Raw genomic sequence first — 21854 nt, forward strand, 5'->3', positions numbered from 1 at the left:
TCCATGACTTAAATTTGCTGGTGGAAGCATTCCCTGTGCTTGTCACGGATTGTGCAGAGATTGTACGAAAAGAAATCCAGGTGCGAATCCAAGAAATAAACTTTAGGGACATATTACACATGTTTGTACAACTGTAGCATTTTTCCATAATGTCCAAAATAGTTCAGAAATTTAAAATTTACTAAAAGGTTTTGGACAACACTTTTAATTGATCTCCACAAAGACTTTTTGACTTTACTTAACAGTTGTTTGAATTGTCCATCTCTAATCAATGTTCTTTATCAGGAACCCACAAAAATTCCTTCCTTGATTTAAGTGTTGCTCAAGCGAGGACATTTTTATTTACAATAATGAAATCCAGTACCATTTTTATGCATTGCCTTAACAGAGTTTTTGAAAATTTTATGTGGAATGGATGTAGAAAATCATTTTCAAGTTAACTAGTAAGGGATGTAAAACACTTTTCTGTCCAGGCATAAATGCTTCACGCTTTGGTTATTAATTCCTTATTTATAATGATTTGTTTTGCCCCTGCTGCCTCATTTGCACAGAAAGCAACAAAATTTAATGCAGCTGAATTGCAAACCATTAAAAACGCAATAAATTAAACGGCAACATATAGTTCAGTGGTACTTGGGAATCTGCTAATTTGTAAAGGGGGCAGTTCACTAGAACTAATGAATTTTTTCTAATTGGATTTTCATATATTCTTATCTTTCTTTCATATTAGTTGCATCTGCTAATGGCACAGAAGGATAATTTTTGCCGTTGTGCAAAAGGATAGTTTTTAAACTAATTTTCAAAGAATCTATGAACAATCTTCTTTCTGTAAAGTTGTGTTCATTATGCAGTGTATCCATCATGGCACAAATATTGTGTCAGAACACTAAACTATTTTTCTGTCAGAATGTTAATCTTGAAACTCTTCCTGATAACAATGAAATAAATACATTTCATGTTAGTTTGGAGAAGATTCCGGCCTAGATCCCATAAGCTTGGCTTGTTTCTTTCACAAATTCAAATCCCGAAGAAGATCATAATTCACTTTGATACCTAATAAGATTCAGGGCTAGAGGATTCTGCTTCAAAAGCAGGACCTTCTTGCTCCTCTTGTCAGACTTCAGTGATTACCTCATATTCTGATTAATTTTCTAAAGTTTAAAGTGTTGGAGGTTGCGGTACTGGTAAATCGTCCCCATGAGGTGCCTTCTAATATCAGATGGTGTATGTTTGGATTTACAAGCTATTCTTTTATTTTTGTAATACAGAAATAAAAGTCCAACGATCTTGTAGTTCATACCACATGTTAATATGGCAAAATTCATGTGCCAATTATCCCTAGCCCAGACAGTGAGATATTTCACACAGGTTTAACAGTAGATGTGATGGGATCAGTTCTTACCTTGATCTCCAACTTTAATGCCGGAATTTACTTCATAACTTTTTTAATTAATGTAGTTAAACATAATAGTTGTTCTTCAAGCATCGAATCCCCACACTTGTAACAGAAGTTTGGGTCATTTACACACTTCTTGGCATATTTATTCTCTTAACGCAACACACTTGACACAGTACCTGTAAATCACAAAACAGAATGAAACCACTGTATGTGCATACGCAGTGAATGTTTAAACAATATTGGTGTGTTAATTGAATCACTCTGAAGACTGCTCTCTACTGATGTGTTAGAACCTACTGTACATGAATCAATCATCCAAATACAGCTGTTGCCTTCATAATATATTTGTATTCACTCTCAATTAGAAATCATTTAAAATATTCTTTTATGTACGTAAGTTATCCCTAAAAAATACATAGAATTCTACTTAAAAATATGTAGTAATATATTACTTAGAAGTACATAAAAAATATACTTCAAAAAATCTTATAACAGTAGATGGTGGAAAAATTTTGATTGCATTTTTTTGATTCAGTATAAAATTTACATCAGAAAAACAATAAAACTTTCATTTAACAAAACCGTGTTTATTAGTGAAATTGGATCATAATAAATTTAATGCAATATTTAATTTTTTTTATTAATCATTCTGGCAAATCTTCTTAAACCATACAACATACTATTACTGCTACTACTACATTACTGTATAAGTTGTCAACATATTTATCCTGTGATGCATATCTAATACCTTCTTTATGGAAAGATATCGTTAACCATACGCACCACTCTGGCACATTATTTAATTCTAATCCACTTTTACTTAGGCATTCATAGGCTGCTTATAAATCTCCCTCATAGTATTTAGTGAGTAATTGTAAACTTTTATTTAAAAATTTACTTGCTAATTTTGTCAATAAGTTAGTTTGAGTTCTTTATATAATGAGTTTCTTGAACTGTTAAGTTTCGGTTTAATTATTAGTTCTATTATAACGATTAACAATGTTCCTTTTAATTAAGTATTTTGGATAAATGGTCTTGCTTTCTTAGATCAATAAATAAATAGATACACAAGTTCTTTAAAGTCGCTCTTTTCCACTTTTTTCAGTCATAAAATTGAATTATACCATTGTTATAGAATAACTGTTAATTAGATAGTATGTTTTTTCTTAATGCTACTAAATAAATAAATTTTTGTTACTAACAGTACATATATAATACTAACATTGTTCTTTTTATCTTTTGTTGCAGGTACGACAACGATTACTTACATAGGTTAAGAGTGAACAGCGTTAATGTGGCTTAACTAATTAGTTTTATAATAACAATTAAAGGGAGGACTACTTACTTTGTATCTGGTGCTCCTTTTCTAGTAGGATTAAGTTTCTTTTTCAGGTAATTATATATTTTTGTTTTGTTTTGTAAACATGTGCATGTTAGAGTAAATTTGCATGTTAGAATTAAAGAAAAATCACGTTTCCCCAGTAGGCCCCTCAGTAGGTTGTAATTATTTTTTAATTATGTTATATGTGTAGTGTTTTTTTACAGGTTCATTATATATTTTAAGTTAGAATTAAGTATGTTAAGTCGCGTTCGCGTTCCATACCCCACCCACAGTAGGCCCAATTATAAAGTGATATATTATTTTAAATATGTTTTTTATTTATTTAAGATTACATTAAGTGCATGCTGTTAAGCCATGTTAACCTGTAGGGAATTTTCCGAAGTAATGTTTTATTTATTATGTATGTATATTTCAAGTTCATCAAACTGTATTTTTAACAATTGCCTTGATATTTTTACTAATTTTGTTTCAGAATATTTAAGTTTGTTTCAGCTATCGATCATGGTAATATTTTAACTAATCAATGATGAAAAAAATGGTGTGATGAAGAATAAAAAGAGGAAAAATGGATTCCAAAAGAATTAAAATATTAATAATTTGTTAATTTGTATTAATTTATTTTATTATTTTTATACTAATTTTTTTCCAGAGTGTTTCAAGTCTGTTTCAGGCATAGAAAACTGCGATATTTTAACTAATTAATGCTGGAACAACACACTAAAGTGATGCTTAGAAAATTGTACATGTGATGAATATATAACAAAAAATAAGATGAAAAGGCTAATTTCAAAAGTCAAAATGATGATCAGATTAAGATTAACACAATCAACAGCTAGATGACATAAGTGAGTATAATTTTAAATTTAATTAGATTATAGGAAAACAATGTAAAAACCTCATGATCAGATTTATTTTACAAAATAAGTGAAGGGGTTTTTTTTTAAAAGACAGTTTTAATTTTTGACATCATAAATGGTAAAACATTTCACAGAATACTGCATTTGAGTTTAAACAGTTTTAGTAAAAATAAACAAGTATAATTAATTAGCCTTATTTATTAATTAAAATGGACTTGTGAAGAGTTTTACTACATGGAGCATTTTATGTGTCTGAAGATGAATCAGTGGCAATAGTTTTAAATTGAATTTTCTCAATAATTATTTATAACGATTTTGCCCAATACTATATTTTAGATGTTGTTGCTGTTACCCTATTTTTAGTAGTAAAAGAGTTGCTGAATTCACTATAAGACACATTATATTAATCATGTAAGCATTTTAAATCTGTATTTGCCATAGTCTAGTACAAGTTTTATTTTATGTCACATTAAAGATGGGCTCTCTCTTTTTCTGTTTAGGTTCCAGAACCACCATAAGATATTACTTCAGAGGATGAATGAGGATCATATGTATGAATGTAAATGAAGTGTAGTTTTGTACAGCCTCAGGTCGACCATTCCTGAGATGTGTGGTTAATTGATACCCAACTACCAAAGAACACCAGTATCCACAATTTACTATTCAAACCCGTATAATAGTAACTCCCTTTACAAGGATTGAACCTTAAAACTCTCAAATTCAAAATCAGATGATTTGCGATGATGAGTTAACCACTAGACCAGTTCTGGGCTATTTAAAGATGGGCTGCTTTCCACCAACATCAATGCTAACCTGGTAAGTTAACTATTATTTAGCAAACTCACTGGACCCCCTCTTATATGCAATTGGTGGTTTGCATTCTGTTATGTGAGTTTTGTTTTCATGATATTAAAAATTGCTAATCTGAACAGAAGGCTGAACAAATACTTGGAAACTATAACAAACTTATACCAAACAGTATAAGTGGTTGTTAATGAGGCAAAGCAAAATTTGATTGGCATATTTTCAAATGAACTTTGAAATAAAAAAAACAAACATGGGCTTTGTATGTCTTCTGTATATCTTGTGCAGAAAATTTAATACAGTGATACAAAGGGATTCATTCATCTATGCTGTTTGGTATTCGAATGATATAGTGTAAAAAACAAAATCATTTCAATTTTTTGTTTGCAAAATATCTGTAGTTAAAAAAAATATGCTATTCAGTTCATTAATCTGCCATCGAAATAAGACCTGTGCTTCATGGACAGGATACTCCTATTTTAAGACTTCAATCTGTGTTACAAGACAATAAGATTTTATCCACCTAGCATATAGAAAAAATTGACACAATTTCTTCACCGGCCTTTGAAGATTAGAATCTATAGCCAACCAAAGATGAAGGATTTTGTTCACAATTTGGTTCTTACTAAATAAATTAATAACTTTTAGGATCAATATTGAAAGGATAAATATTCTATTTTCTGGCAGAAATTCTACTGATACAGAGATAAAAGGAAAAATTCTGACTTTTGAGCAGACCTTGTCTTGAACGGTCAGTCATCTAGAAATAATTTATTATCAAACACATTGTGTTTATTTATTGACTTAAAATAGTCTAAAGGATATTCTTGAGATGGAAACAGGTTTACTTCAGTATCAACCTCCAGGTCCACCATTAGGTATTACAATATCCATGTAAAGAGATTTACCTTAATTGTTTTACCCTATATTGACTAAAAGCAAATAAATATACTGAACATTGTGAACTATAATGTGAAACTATGAGGTATTTTTTGGGCCAGCAAAGGGGGTGCTCTAAATTTTCACGCTTATTGTATAAATGAGATAATAAATCTAGGGAAGAACATTGGGTGATTACAAAATGGTTCTTCCCCAATAAAAAAAATTAGTGCCAGGAATGGAAAAGGCAGTAAGTAAAAATAAACAAGTATAATAGGCTAGATGACAGTAAGGGAAAACCTGATAGAATTTTGCTTTCTACAATTGGTCTTAGTCTAAAAATATTGAAAATGAACCTAATTTGTTAATTTATTTAATATTAACTTTAATATACTTAGCCCGGAACATTAAGTTCGTTAAATAAATAATTAAATACAGTTAAATAAACAATTTGTTTGGAGTTTTAATGGTAATACTTTCACACTGAGGCACTTTATAGTACTTGTAGAACTTGGAATTCATTTTAGACTTTGTAATTTTCGCAACATCTTAAAGACTCCACTAAACATCTGATTTTTTTGTAAGCCGTGGCATCATACGAGGGGCCATGACAGTTTGGAGAGTTTTAGCAGGAAAATTTTAATTGGTTTATAAAAATGCAGAATACATTGTGTAAATGATCGTTTGTGTATTATAATGTTTATATTTTAGTGAAATAGACCATAAGGTATAATATAAACCGGTTTTTCAAAAACAGTCAACTAGCCTATTAACACAGGCTTATTTGTTAACAATAGATTTGTGAAGATTTTTGTTATGTGGAACATTTTATGTGTCGCAAGATGAGTCAGGTGTACTAGTTTTAAATTTAATTTTTTTTTAGTAGTTTGAAAATATTTTGCACAAGGGATTTTTATACAAAAAAAAAATCACAACATTTTTTTCTGTCTGGCCATTTTAGGCGCAACAGATTGTGAAAAGAATTAAATGTCAGTTCTCCTTTTTTCAAATTTTTTTCTAATATCTCTTTTCACTAAGTTACTCAGTTTATTTTAATAAGTGCACCAATTCAATAGTCCTACAAATAAGTTTGGGGAAGAATACTAGTAATCCAAGTAGAGAGTTCTTTTCTGTTTTAGGAGATCTTTAGTTACAACAAAGACCAACTGTTCACTAACTTTGAAATTTCTGATAGGGTTTACTTGATTTTTTTTTTAGACATAAATTGCATAAAGAGAGACAAAACATTAAAATCAGAAACTCTAGCTCCAGAACAACATACAGGAAAACCTAACAAGATAAAGAATAAAAAATGATCAAATTATAAGAAAATGTTTTGGTACGAGTAGAATCATGGATAGAATCTGTAATGAAAAACTAAACCAGTTTTGACATCTTAAAAAAAAAATGCAATGTGAGAAGTTAGCTAAATAATTCAAGCAAAACAGAAAAGCAGCAAACGTAGAGGGATAATTTTGCATTGGTAATGCAAAAAATCATTTGAAATATAAACAGATGAAGTAAGTATTGTGTTTCAAAATTTTTACTTTAAAGAAAATTAAAGTTAAATACTCCAGTTTTGTTTGTGCTTTTTCCATCTAGTTTATTGGAAAAATAATATTGTTAAATTAAATTTCATTATACTCTATCTCAAGATCAAAATACAGTTATATTTTAGCTATTTAATATTCGTTTTTTATTAGTCTCAGGCTGAGTTTCCCTAGAGAGTACCCACCATTAATTGAATCCTAACAAAAACAGTAAATTTTTAACATTGAAAAAATTTAAATCTGTTTAAAACTGCCTAACCCTTCACTAGATTTGATATCATCCGGTGGATGAATTCTGTCTTTATAGCTGCTGAAAATAGGTAAAAATAAGTGTGCTATATCTCTAATAATAAATGTTAAAATATTTAATATCTATTAATATTTTAATATTTATTAAAACTAATTGTGCTGATCGTCAAACTTAGTTAAATAAACTGGTTTTATTTGAAACAATTTCTCAATTAAAATAAAAATATGCCAGCTTTCATTATTTGAAATAATTTTTTAACTTTTTAGAGTTTTATTTTCATTTAGATTAAAACAGAATTTGTATAAATTGATAATTCTGGAAAAACTCTATGTATTACTCATTCTCTAAGCGATTATTTACTATTTTTTTTTAACCTCTGGGACCACGGTTAGTTATTGTTTCAGAGGATGAGATGAATGACAAGTACTGTGTGAAAATGCCTGATCGGGATTCGAATGAAAGGCCGTGACGCTACCACTCACCCCATGGAGGCCGGCAAAGCAATTATTTACTTAAATGAAACTAACTTTACTAACAATAACATGAGTGTGATGGTTAGTACAGTCTTTTCAAAAATTTTATGATTAAATTATATTTCTCTACAGACGAAAAATAATTAAATCAACCAAGTTCAAGATAATCAAGTGATTTAAACTGAATAAATTATTTCTAAAGGATCTTAAAATTGGTCATTTTAAAAAAAAATTCATAAGATTTAACGCAGATATTTGTTGAAAACCTTATTCAACAGTTTTTTTTTCCATATGGGGAGGGAAAAGCTTTACCAGCTGCCATCAGGCCTGTTCTGACGGCAGTGCAGGGTTCACACCTGTTAAAAAACCTCTCCCTTCTTTCCATAGGAACTGAACTTGGCCGCGAGGCATGAACATGGTTTCTATGTGACAGGTGCGCAATACATATACTGGCCGCTTCTGAGCGGCAGGATCTGATATTCACCAGGAGTCATTGGCAGATGACAACATGGGTGGGCTCCTGCTGCCCACTCCTGGAGACTGGCTGTCACCTATCCGGCAGCTTAGCCTTGATGATGTCCGTGCATTGATGATCATGCATTCTACCACAGCCCAGTTCCTCCTGTTCCTGAGCATGCAGCCATAACATTATCAGGATCTAGATGTTCCAGTGTTTGTTGTTAACATTCTGCCTGCGATTGCTCCCAGTGGTGGCAGTATGTTCAATGGAATCAACTTGTCCACAGTAGACACAAAGGTCTGACAGTTTGGAAAGTTTAATGAACAATAATTTTTCAATCTGTAAAACTGTTAAAAACAGTACGATACAGTAAGAAGATACATTTTGCACAAAAAAATGACTCGTAGATTAATGAAATTTGATCACTAGATTGAATAGTAAAAATACTAGAGTAAAACACAAAATGATTTGATAATTTATGTACATTGTAAAAAGTTTTTTGATTAATTTTTTTAAAATCATTTTATCATTTAATAATCATATTAACTCTCAGATCAACAGATCATGAGATAACTGAATTTTAATAAGTGGTAATGTTTTAAATCCTATTTTAAAACTTTTTTCTTGCTTAGTTTTGTCAGAACTAAGGGTCCTACAGAACTGAAAACCAGCTTATCAGTAACAATGCTGAACACTTGCCAATCCGGTGAGTTGAATGCAGATTTTTCTTCTTTCCTTTTTATCCAGCTATCTGTTGGAAGTAAACCTTTCAGAAACAACCTTTTCTTGTTTAAACCTTCCTTTGCTTCTAAATACTCTTGAAATATCCCTAACTTCCTTTTCTATGCCCTTTACAAGTTTACTGAGCCATCACCTCTGTGATCTTCATCCAGACTTGTATTTCCTCTTGCACAAATTCTTTCAGTTATGCTCCTTCTCAATCTTCATTACATGCACAAACCGACTGTCAGCATTGTTCATTTTTTCATTCACATTTTCCATTCCAGTACTAGTCTTTATATCCTTGTAAATCACCCTTGTGGTTGATCAAATGCTTAATCTACCATTATTTATCTTATTTTACGTATTACGTTTCCAATAACTGGATTTTTCCTTCTTTTTTACCTGCGATCACGCATGTACTTTTACTGTAAGTCAGTATGAGCGCATAATATGACAAACACTACCTCCTTTCAGACATCACCACTCTGTAGCAAACTTCTCCAACTTGGAAAATCTACCAGCTTGTTGGATTCTCTTTGTAACAAAAATTAATTTTGTATTTTACTCTCTCCAAAATACATGAAGTAATAATAATGAAATGCATGAATAATAATAATAATTAATAATGAACTTTGAATTCTACATAGATTGTTTATTACTGTAATTTATTTTTAAAAAAATCATAATATACTAAGAACGTTTTCTTCTTTTTTTTGCAGGATTTTAATTAACTGGATTATAATATTTTATACAATCAATTCAGTATTTCTCTATGAAGTTTATTTAAACTCGTCAAAGAATTCTTTTGTAATTTGATAAAATATGCTACTGAGTGAAGTGCAATATATGTACTGAAGAACAATGATCGATCGCATGAGAAAAAAAAAGAATAGTGTAGACAAAGAAAACTTAAGAAGAAGCACCCAAACATTAATATTTTTTGTAGAAAGATTAATATTTTTTATGTAGAGAGAAACATCTTTAGTTAAAAGTATATCTAAATAGATTTGTTCTGAATTGAGGTCAGGTACAATAAACTGGCCAGTTCTTCAACGTGATCATGGTTGACAGAGAGTTTGCAGGTGACCAATGGATATTTTGCTGTGAAATGTTGCAGGCCAACGGCTTTAGGCCATGTATGAGCCTGTCTAGGTCTTCCATTTGTAGGCAGGCTGCAGAGGGACCTGCTAAGGAGGGTGGTCCAGTTGAATTTGGGAGTCAGCGCCTGGGGAAGAACATGGTGGATCTTATGGGGTATGGATCTGACACTGAGGTGTTGAAGGCAGTCAGGGTAGTTGAGGAAGAAGTCAGGAAACTGACCCTGCTTGTAAAACAGAACACCAAAACTAAGAAGGAGATTAAAGACATTGTCCTGAAGCTCCAGCAGAGTGTTAGTCATCGAGAGGGTCAACGAGGAGGAAGTAGTTGTCCTGAACAAGAGATTCTGGTGGGAGAAATGGTTTACCCGAGTGAACCCAATGCCACCAGTACTCTGGGGAGTGATGTGGTCCATGTGTTGGATTTTAATGTTAATAGTAGTGGGTACTCTAAGGTGGTGTTTGGTACCTGCAAGGTACTTAGACAGATAGAGTCTGAAGTTAAGCTGAGAGCAAGTCTGGTTCTAGCAGAGAATACCAGGCCAGAGGTATTGCTTGGTGATGGGATTGAAATGAATGAGCGGCATAGTTTCATCGTGATAGTAGATTCTACCAAGAGGGAAGACTCTGCAAAGTTGAGTGTTATTGAGCATTGCTTAAGATTAACGCAGTGATAAAGCTTGACTTGGCAATCAATGTGGTCGGTTTCGCAGCGGTAACTGCCTTCAGAAGGTGGCTGAGTATGCCGGAAGCAGTGTTATAACTGTGGATGGGAGGGGCACCTCAGTAGGGATTGCAGTGAAGCTCAAGGAGCTTCACGGCCATGCCTACAGTACCTCTGTATAACTGGGATGAAGTGGAAAGAGGGCTTCTCCCCTATGCCAGTATTGTGGGGTTGTTGACTCCCCAGAACATGTTATGCTAGCGTGTGGCGCCCAGTAATGGATGAGTTTGGGAAGTTAAGGGTCGGGAATGTAGTCCCTAAGATGCTTACCTTGGAAGTAGCGTGGTGGGGTAAAACTGCCATGGTTGAAGCTATTGTGTGTGGAAGAGAGGCAGAGGACGACAAGTAGGAGTACCTTGCATGGGTCGTAGTTGATGTAGTGCTCTCTTTTATGGTTGGGGCTTGCGTTTTATTGTTGTGTATTTCATTATTATTCATAGTATTGTATATATGTAGATATATGTAGTTGGGCGAGATTAGTTTTTGTATGTATTAAGTGTATTGATTTTTATGTGTATAGGTGATGTTGCATCTTTGGTATTATGCATGTATTTTGTGTATTTTATTAATCATGTTTTCATGTATAATGTAGGTGAGTACTCAGGTCGGGGCTTATGTTGTATTGTTGTGAATTTTATTGTTTTATTTTTGCATATAATGTGTTTGTCATAGTAGTTTTCAGTATATTATGTACAATTCTCAAAAAAGGTATTTTCTGTCTTTATATGTAAGAAATTACTTTCAGGAGTATGTCAAATAGTCTACTCTCTCACACACACACACACACACACACACACACACACACATATATATATATATATGCATATATAAGCTCTTAAAATATATTGTGGCGCGTAAGATTGTTTCAGTGTCTGAAATTGCACTAAGCAACTAATTGCAATTGTGTGGCCGATGCCAGTATGGCCATTTTGCGTAGGTGGTGACCTCTCACTGGGTGGGGACTGACTAATACTTCAAAAGTGGGTCCGGTCCTCGGTCAGTACAATTGCAAAAAGAAAATAGATCTGTGTTACTTTCAAAATCATAAAATCATTAGTTGGGAGCATCTGTGTAAACAGTAAAAACTGTGAATAATAAATACTCTTGTTTATATAACTATCATAATTATTCATTAAGTCTTCATGAAAAGTGTATTTTTGAATAAAAACTCAGCGATAAGATTAATGTTGTAAAGGGTTAAAAATCACCTAAAATTTATTACCACCTTTATTAAGTAAGTAATACAGTTATTAATCGTGCAAATTTTTACAAGCGAGTTTAACAGTTCGAAAGTGGCCACAATTTTAATAATAAATATTTAAAGTTAAAAGTGGCTGAAAGTTTCAAAATAAATTAATTTGATAATTAACATGAGGGGATTTGATGATCGATCAAAGTTTCAGCTGCAATTGCGAAATCATAGATCAATGAAACTATTCAAGGAGACAGCCAAATTATAGAAAAATGTTTTGATGGAATTAGTAAGATATGGTTAGTAAAGATAATCCACATAAGAAACGTCCCTCTGCTCTAACCACTAAATTCCTACTTTGGGTTGGCACCATATCCATTCATTGAACACTACCCTTGTCTCCACCCGTGGCTGTTGGCTTAGCAGCACCATCTGCCACCAACCAGAAAGAGTACCTCCGATCGACTCTCCTCGTGACATACTCGGCAACCTTCCGAAGGCACTTTTTTTCCCACTGCATTACCAACTACATTGATTTCCAAGTCAAGCTTCGTCACCGCGTTAATCATAAGCAATGCTCGATAACACTCAAGCTTTGCGGAGTCTTCCCCCTTGGTGGAATCTATCTATCATCATTCATCTCCATCCCATCACCAAGCAATACTTCAGGCCTGGTACTCTCTACTAGAACCAGACTCGCTCTCAGCTTACCTTCAGACTCTAACTGTCTAAGAACCCTGCTGGCATCAAACACCACCTTGGAGCTGAAGTTTAGAACAAAAATGGATCAAAAGAGTAATTTTCATTTGATCATACATTAAAATGCAAAAATTCATTCAAATTTACATTGAACTACCACTGTAAAACATGAGCGAGATTTCATTTCAGCATTACATTAAATTGACTTAAATAAACCAGATTTCACATATGGAGGGAAATTAAACAACACTATCTGATTGATAGAGGTTTATTATATGTATGAATTTTATAATAAAGAGAAGGAAAAGTAGTCAAGATAGTATGAGCTAGATTAAAAAAATTAAAGAACTGAACCTTCAGAATTTTTAGTTAAGTATAAACTGGTGATAGCAAGAGATCCCAGTGCTTTGCTGCTTTTGGTGGGCTTGCCAAAGATAATCTGCTGAAGACAATGTTGACCAGTGAAATATCTGGCGAGAAGTGGCTGCCTTGGCAGAGGGTATCCTCAAAATCAAGACGGCACAGGAGTTATTGCACGAGGGCTAGCCTTCACAGGCAGATGGTGAGGGGACAGCCTGTACAAGGAGGTGGTGGGGGCTCCTTTGGGGTCGTCACTACTGTCAAGGTGTACAGGACTCTCCAACCCATTGGCTTGGGGCCAACAATGACCTCTGTTTGTTTCCAGCAGATCTGTAGCATTGCTAACATTGGATGTAGACAGTGATCTCCCCCTTAATTGTGGTGCTGTAGATTGAACCCTGAACCCCTACTGGACCAGTTGCACACAGGTAAATAGAGAGGAGGTTCCACTGTGAACAGAGGATCCATCGATCATGTGTTTTGCTGGAGCATATGGGGTGAGTGGGATAGGGATAGCCTATGCATGGAGGTGGTTAGGGGCCCTTGGGTCGCTGCCACTGGTGATATGTGTAGGACTCCCAACACCACCCTGTGTGTCCCACAGGAGAAACAGTATACCCTGAGTAATGCCAACAGGCGGGTATCAGGGCATTTTGTCTTAGGGGGAGGTTGTTTACTGAGTCCTCATCTCTTCACACACCCATGGTGTGTGAAGTTCATGGTGTGGGCTGCTATGTCTGGTCACAAAGTTTCCTCCTACACAAAAAATGTATAAACTGATAATCAAAATGATTTCCTTTTAATATTCATAAAAGAAGTTTTATATATATTGGTGAAATCCATCTACTAGACTATTTGAGAGATTTCCAAACTAAATTATGGAATGGAAATTACATCCAGGAATAGACATTCTTACCACATTATAGTTATGTCTAAATGTAAGGTGAGGTACAGAAAACAAAGAAAAAATGGGATAATAAAACGACAAAAAAAAAAAAGATGAAAAAAATTGGGACAAACATAAGATCATAACTATTACAAAAAAAAAGATTTTACAAAAAATGAACTGATAAAATTAACAGAGAAAATAATTTTAAGCAAGAAAGTGACTTCAATAGAAATATGTCTAAATAAAATTACATATTTTACATTCACGTTTGAAATTTTTTCACTTAACTTTAGCAATCTTACTGATAAGCATGATGAACGCTTTGCTCAGGATATGTCAGAGATGGAAACATGCTTCCAGGGAAAATGGTGCCTAAAAAGTTTTTGCTGATTACTTCTGGAGAATGAAAATGGATATTCCTGAGGATGATTCAGAAGAAAACTAAAGAAAAACAGATATTAGGTAAGGTAATACCATACTTTTAGGCTATATAATTTGTTAATCAGGTTTTCTTTAAATTTGTGCTACTAAATACCCTGTTCTCAAATTTAATTCTAGTTTGCAGATTTGAAATCGCACAAATAGTACTATTCACCTTATTAAATGCATATAATTGGAATAAATATTTTTTTTTTTTTAGAATTGTGGGAATCGGCAAGTTGTTGATTATTTGTTTTAATTTGTGTCATTTTAATTTGTACTTCAAAAAAATAGAATTTTTGTTAAAATTGAACATTATTGTGTTTTTTAAAATTTTATTTGAATTTTTTGATTGTTTATTTTATATAACCACTAGAAGAGGTGTATGTATTAAAATGATTTATAGAAGTATATTTGATGTAAAATCAAGTCTGTAACACTTTTATTGAATGCTAGGAGAGAAATTATTTGAATTGCACAAATTTTTTTTGATAAGGAAGAGTTTATTTAAAATTCTCTGTTTATTTAAACCAAATGTACGACTTTTTTTTTGTAATGATTAAATAATCATTACAAAATAAAATAATAAATAAATAAATAATCTTCCTGACTTCGTCAGGAAGAATGAATTAAGGTGATCGATATCTATTATTAAATTTCACAATATTAAGATATAATTTATTCTGATCAAAAATTATTAACTTTTGTCGCTCTTATGCTAAGAGATTTAATATACTTTTCTTTTTTTTTTTACAGCCGTTTGCCATGATTTCAGCTTTATTAACTTTACAGAGGAATTTGAAATAATGAGAATGAAATTTTCACCAGATTTCAGTTAAATTATTTAATATATTATATTTTCTTGTACAAGACAAGTGCACCGTTCTACGGTCATAAGTAAGTACAATATTACTTACATTTAGTGGAAAAAAAAATGTTTTATTTTTCAGTAAAATTTTTTAATAGTATTGCCAAAGAGAAAGCTTCTCTTAGAAACCCTTCTCGATCTTTTGATCTGTTAAAAATAAGTAAGTAGTCTCTTCATGTTTTGTGTAAAATAGTTGTACGCTAGTAACATTATTCTTATTAGTGCAAATATTTTTTTCTACCTGGCATTACGAAGAGATGTCCAAGATTGCCATCAGTTCTAGTGAAAAAATTCTTGTTAGATTTAGAGTCCTTTTTCATCTTTATCTTAATTGAAATCGTCCAGCTATGTACGACTGTAAATGTTTATATAATAATTATGAATTTGTAGTTTTCAAAATTCCTATAGAATCTCTTCAAACTTCAAATAAATTGAAACAAAAAATATGCACAAAAGAACAAGTATAATGTATTGTATCTCAAATTAACTAGTATTTATTTCTGGTTTGTAAAATATAATTTTTCAAATAGAAGATTTTTTGATATGACATACCATAATTTATTTTTACCTGTCTGATGGCGTGGCTTAGACCCGGTCTAAATTAACCCTCCCATTGCCAAGCTTTTCGACACCTTTATTTTACCAAACAGAGTATTTTGACTACCCCAGTACTACTTTGTGATTTAGTGTAATATTTGTTTTTAGATTCTGTTATTTTCAACGAATAGCTTTATTTAGTTTTGAAATACAGTTTTTCAAATAATTAAAAGTATTAAAAACTGAATGTAGAAGCAAAGTACAATAAATTTTATATCATTCACAAGAGAAATTCAATAATGGACACCTGTAAAATTAAAAATGTATACGTTTTGGCTGTCATTGCAGTAAACTAGTGCTTTGCCTCAAAATAACATTTTTGAACTGTTCATTCAGGTACATTTTTGCATAACATGCGCTTCACAATAACAGTTTCTTCTTTGTATATATTACAAACAAGTTTCTTGCACATTACACAATAGAATCGTGTTTTACTATCTTCATTTCTCTTGCAATCTTGACAGCACTGTGATGGTAACTTGGAACTTTCAGGTTGGATTACTGCTGTCGGAATTTCAGTACCGCATGCTTTCAGTGCGTCTTTTACTTCCTTATTAAGACTGTTGATATTTCTAGCTCTTTCCTCCATGTTGCCTTTGCCAAGAACAAATGCCAGCTCAGTCATGAAAAGTTTCCATCGGCTCAGATTATTCTCCTGCCACTCGGGAAATGTTTGTGTGTACAGAATTTATGCATTCAGTGCTGAAATATCTACCATCTCCATGAAAAGTCTTAGTGGCCACCCCCTGGTTCCTCTAACACGGCTGTATTCTCTTGTCATTTTGTCTCCATTATCTACGGCACCTTTAGTTTTGTTGCAACGGAGTATTATTTCAGATTTGTATTCACTTCCTTCACCCTTCACTTGCCTCTCATGATGCTGAGTAGAGAGTAAGATTACCGACTTACCCCTTTTTGGAACACGGAAAACTAGTCATTTGTGAAACCATACATTGAAGAATGAACTTCTTTCTGGGCAAATATTCCTTCAGAATCTCTTTCTTATCGGAATACAGAGTACCAACCAGTGTCATGTTTTGTTTAATAGTTCAGCAGCCAAGGGACAACCGGTGAAAAAATTATCAGTTGTCATTTTTGGCATTTCACACTAAGTAGGGAAGTCTCACAACCCCACCAATATATCCTGTCAATAATAGCTATGAAAACAAAAAAAAATGGGGTCAGTCATGATTGTGAATACAATTTCAATTATTTCAGGACAAAGTCATGAAACCACAAGTATGTATCTCTTCACATAAAATTATTATAAGGAAAAAATCAACCTGGGTTAGTTAGAATACCTTGCTTGGTAATGTGGGGGTTAATGAAGTTTCTTTTGCAGTACTACTTTAACAGAATAAAAAATCAAATATTAAAATGATTTTTCATAATTCTGAGAAAAAAATGAAAGTAATGTAGTATTTATATTTTAATTAGAAGTCATTATTAGTTGTAAGAAACAAGTAAACTCAATTGCGCATATTATATTTATTAGTGTAATAATCACTTAGGAAAAGAGTAAGAATTTTTTCTGAATCCTTTCAAATTTTAGTTCTTTTATTCCATAATTTATATTACCCCTCTTTTTCATTTTTTGTAACATTAGAGTTCCATTTCCAGTTTTATATACTGGAACTAAGAAACCTAAAAATTCTATAGAATTTTAGTTAGATTTCATACAAAAGTTATCTATTGTAATGGGTACCATGATTTGCCTTCTAGAAAATTTTGACATATCTTTGAGTTTCACGTCCGCCAGGACCAAAAACCACCATCAGCTCAAAAGATTATTTAAAGATAATCTTTTGATATATATATATATATATATTTCACTTTCTTGTGGACACGATAACTGCCATAATTTTTCGCCAATCACTTTCAAATTATACATAAAATATAACAACCCAAAATCTTGGTTGAATTCATTAATGGGCAAAATCAGACCATGGGGGGATTTTTTCAAAAATCAAAATATCCCTATAACTTTCGTAAGTAAAATATCAAATTTCTTTAAAGTTCCTACTATTCTTTGGATAAGGGCCTAAGACTTATCTAAGTAAAATTTTTGATATCACCAACTATCAGTCCAAGGGGTGGAAAAAATGAAGTTTCGAAGACAAAAAAAATCATACCTTCCTCAATAGGCACAGTATCAAATATGTTTAAAGTGGTCGTTAGTCCTCTAAACATGACCTTAAAACCTTTGTCTGAAACAATGTTTGATATGACCAACCCTTACAGCAAGGGATGACTGAAACATTGCTGAAATTGTAAGAAGATGGGGCTTGTTGTAGGCTAAACATGTGAAACTTTATTTCACATGCAACCATTGTTGTATTAAGTAAATTTAAAGTTTTTCTTAACTTTAAGGTAGAAATCTTTTTTATCCCTTACTTAGCACCGGTGAAATCTACCTCCACCTTTCGGCATGCCAAAAGGTTTTTTTTCACTAATGGATCACTTCTGACTAATAATTAGGTATTTTTTATGTTTGTAAACAATTTTATAATTTTTAAATTCAGGAATTAACATTATTTTTTATTATACCATTCATTATTTTCAATAATTTTGTTACAAATTCAATAATTTGATAATAAATGTAATCGATTTAACCAAATAGATAAATTTAAAAATAATACATAATACTTTCAAAAAAGGAAAAAGAAAAAAGACATTAATGTTTAATTAAAAACAAAAAATTATGTACAGTTAATAAATCAAACAAATCAGGACATAGATAATTTGAATTCTCAATACGTTCAAATTTTTGAACATTCAGTATATTATTATTAACTAACATTAAAATAGAACACTAAAATAAATTATGGAAAACGATAAATACTCAATGTCATTTATATATTTTTATTGTGGAAGTTGAATAAATTGCATAGAAATACCTTACAGCAAGCAACAGCAGAATATTTTTAAATGGCCAGAATCATAATTAATAGACTATTAACAAAATATTTATTTTTAACAAATGAAAAGTTATGAGAAATTTTGCTAATTTTTTTATGTATCATTACTTTACAATTTATTACTCCAAAATTTAACTGTAGTAATCTTCTTGAATCAGAAGATTCAAGTCTTCTGAGACAGCTAGTATAGTACAATCTCTACTAGAAAAACACCATAACAGGATGCAGGTGGATTGGAGGAATAAGAGAGGATCTTAAGGAAACTGTCTTACACCAGAAGACACCACATTAAGATAAAATTAAACAAGAAAATCAAAAACAAAGACGCCTGCTTCACACTCGCCAGAAAAACATACAACACGAACATTTTTAACACTAGAAAGGGCACAAAGAACAGAACTTATTAAAAAGTACTGGCAGGAACGCAAGGCTCAAACAGTCCCATCAAAGAGACTTTGATAATGGCTGACCAAAATGTTCTTATTATGTGGTCATAAAAAATTATATATATGTCTCTTCTTTTAATTAAATTTTTCCAAATGCTTCTTTCTTCATCAATTTGTCGCAAAACCTTTTCATTTGTCACTTATCCACCCATCTGATTTTTAACATTCTCCTATAGCACAACATTTCAAAATCTTCTAATCTTTTCTTTTCAGGTACTCCGATTGTCCAAGTTTCACTTCCATATAAAGCTATGCTCCAAACATATACTTTCAAAAATCTTTTCCTGACGTTGAAATTAATTTTTGATGTAAACAAATTATATTTCTGAATAAAGGCTCATTTCATCTGTGCTATTCGGCATTTTACATCGCTCCTGCTTCTGCCCATCTTTAGTAATTCTACTTCCCAGATAACAAAATTCTTCTACGTCCATAATCTTTTCTCTTCCATATTCAGTGGTCCATCTACAATATTTCTACTACATTTCATTACTTTTGTTTTGCTCTTGTTATGTTCATGTGCTAGTTCTTGTGTAAAACTTCTTCCAAATCGTTAATTGTTTCTTCTAAATCTTTTTTACTCTCGGCCATAATTACCATGTCATCAACAAATCGTAGCATCTTTATGTTTTCACCTTGTACTGTTACTCCGGATCTAAATTGTTCTTTAATATTATTTACTGCTAGTTCTATGTAAAGATTAAAAAGTAACAGGAATAGGGAACATCCTTGTCGAACTCCCTTTTTTATTACAGCTTCTTTCTTATGTTCTTCAACTATTACTGTTGTTGTTTGGTTCCTATAAATGTTAGCAATTTTTCTTCTATCTCTATAATTGAAACCTAAATTTTTTAAAATGCAGAACATTTTATTCCAGTTTACATTATCAAATGCGTTTTCCAAGTCTATAAATGCCACGTATGCAGGTTTGTTTTTCTTTAATCTTCCTTCTACTGTTAATCTGAATGTTAAAATTGCTTCCCTTGTCCCTATACTTTTTCCTGAAACCAAACTGGTTTTCTGCTAACACTGCTTCCACTCTCCTTTCAATTCTTATGCACAGAATTCTAGTTAAGATTTTTGATGCATGACTAGTTAAGCTAATTTTACTGTATTCTTCACGTTTATCTGCTCCTGCTTTCTTCGGTATCATAACTATAACACACATTTTGGAATCTAACGGAAAAGAGATGCGATGTATATAAAGTATATAATATATTATTATTATTTACTCATCAGAATACAAGATTTAATTAACTCATTTAAATAAACTTTCTTGGATGCTAAAGTAACATCTTGAAACTTCAAAGCCAAGAGGAAAAATGATCTGTCATTAACGGTGAGCCCTTATGGCGTAAGCCATACTGGTGGATTGAATGTACAAGAATCTGTCAATTCATTCAACTACAGCCAACAAGTCTATTTTTTGTGAAGGTAGATACTTTCGATGGCTAGATTCTTGCTTGTGACCATAACGGTGTATAGACATCGACCGCAATTGTAATCGCGCAGCTAAAAGAAGAGTTGTTACAGTAAATTAGTCTAATCATAAAAGGGGAGTCCGTCCCTGACTTCGTTTAACTTTATTTTATTTTACCAATTATAAGGCCAAATTTGGTATTTTAAAATCGATGCAACAGTAGTCTACATACATTTGACTACGGGACTAATAGCCCTATCTACGCTATTATCTATTTTATACCTAAATATAAGTTTTAAATATTTAGCTTTAACAGTAAATTGACTGCTAACTAAGATTACAATTAGCAACAGTTCCAAAGACCAGACTGCAGGTCTCTATGCCATCATTAGGTAGCCTAAAGAGGTAGCAGAAGAAAAATTAGTTAAAAAATAAAAATTGATTCATTAAATTTTAATCTCCCTCATCTAGAGTTGAAAACGATTTGTTTGTTTACGTCACTCGTATGAAGGGCAATATTCTGTTCATACATTTTGTAAATTAAGCATAGTAAACGATATTTGCTCATTAAAGCACAATAATTTTTTGATTTATTTATAACTGGAAAATAACTGATAAGTTTTTTTTTTTTGTTGCAAAACCCAGAAATACATATATATATATATGTATGACAAATATCAGTACACAGGATCAAAATACTGTTTAGATTTTTATCTGGAACCGATCAGAATAGATTACATAATTGTAAATTTCTATGTTTGAGTTCATTGTTCAAAGAACTTTTATTCTGTTAATCCACATATCGATTACATTCATTGTAATTTTCCTTATATTATATAAGACTTTTTTAATATTTTATCAAAAATGTATTCATAATCGATCGTTAGAATTGAAGTAATATACTCGTGCTTTTAATGAACCACCTTAACACATAATGTGTTTTTTTTTTACTCCATTCTTTCTATATTCTCCTGAAGACGGGTGAAAACCTTTCGATACATTTTATTGATAAGAGATTGTAGATTGTTATTATTATATAATTTTTATTTCTTTTTGCAGGGAAAAAGGATGAATATCACCGGATGTGGAAGAAATTTATAAATCATAAAGATTTATTATAATTAAAATTGTAATATTATCGTAATGTATAAATTTTTTTTTTTACTATGTTATAAGCCTGTAATGTGAAATGTATCGTAGACATAAATATTGTTAGGCTGTTCTTATCAAGGTTTTGCCACGGTTTCCCTTGATACAATAGGGCAAATGCCGGAACAGTTCGTTTAGTTTTCCGTGGAATTTAATCTTTGATATCCTTATTCTTACCTAAAATAATGAAAATAAATATTTATTTATAATTTTATTTTTTGTAGTTTTTTTTCATTACCTGCTTAATGCCGAATTAATGTGACCCCCATTAACCACTAAAAGTTGAAATTTAGCTCAAATACATAATTTTCTATCGGCTAGATGGCGCTCCGCCGTGT

The 21854-nt window shown here is 31.8% G+C and overlaps 3 long non-coding RNA genes across 5 annotated transcripts in view; 2 read left to right on the forward strand and 1 right to left on the reverse strand.

Annotated features, from left to right (window-relative positions):
- LOC142332498 (uncharacterized) overlaps positions 1–21854 on the reverse strand; it is a 97276-nt gene that overhangs the window by 59066 nt on the left and 16356 nt on the right. For all 3 annotated transcript variants that reach the window (XR_012758310.1, XR_012758311.1, XR_012758312.1), the window contains exon 2: positions 1403–1575. This is a non-coding gene — a long non-coding RNA (uncharacterized LOC142332498). The remainder of the gene's footprint in view (positions 1–1402; positions 1576–21854) is intronic.
- Positions 3520–6694, forward strand: LOC142332075 (uncharacterized). The gene is made up of 3 exons (XR_012758145.1): positions 3520–3586; positions 4099–4414; positions 6500–6694. It is a non-coding gene; the product is annotated as an uncharacterized LOC142332075 (long non-coding RNA).
- Positions 12729–21730, forward strand: LOC142332345 (uncharacterized). Its single transcript, XR_012758268.1, has 3 exons — positions 12729–14160; positions 14875–15015; positions 21427–21730. It is a non-coding gene; the product is annotated as an uncharacterized LOC142332345 (long non-coding RNA).

This window comes from Lycorma delicatula, chromosome 11 (assembly GCF_047948215.1).
Source record: "Lycorma delicatula isolate Av1 chromosome 11, ASM4794821v1, whole genome shotgun sequence".
NCBI classification, from domain to species: domain Eukaryota; kingdom Metazoa; phylum Arthropoda; class Insecta; order Hemiptera; family Fulgoridae; genus Lycorma; species Lycorma delicatula.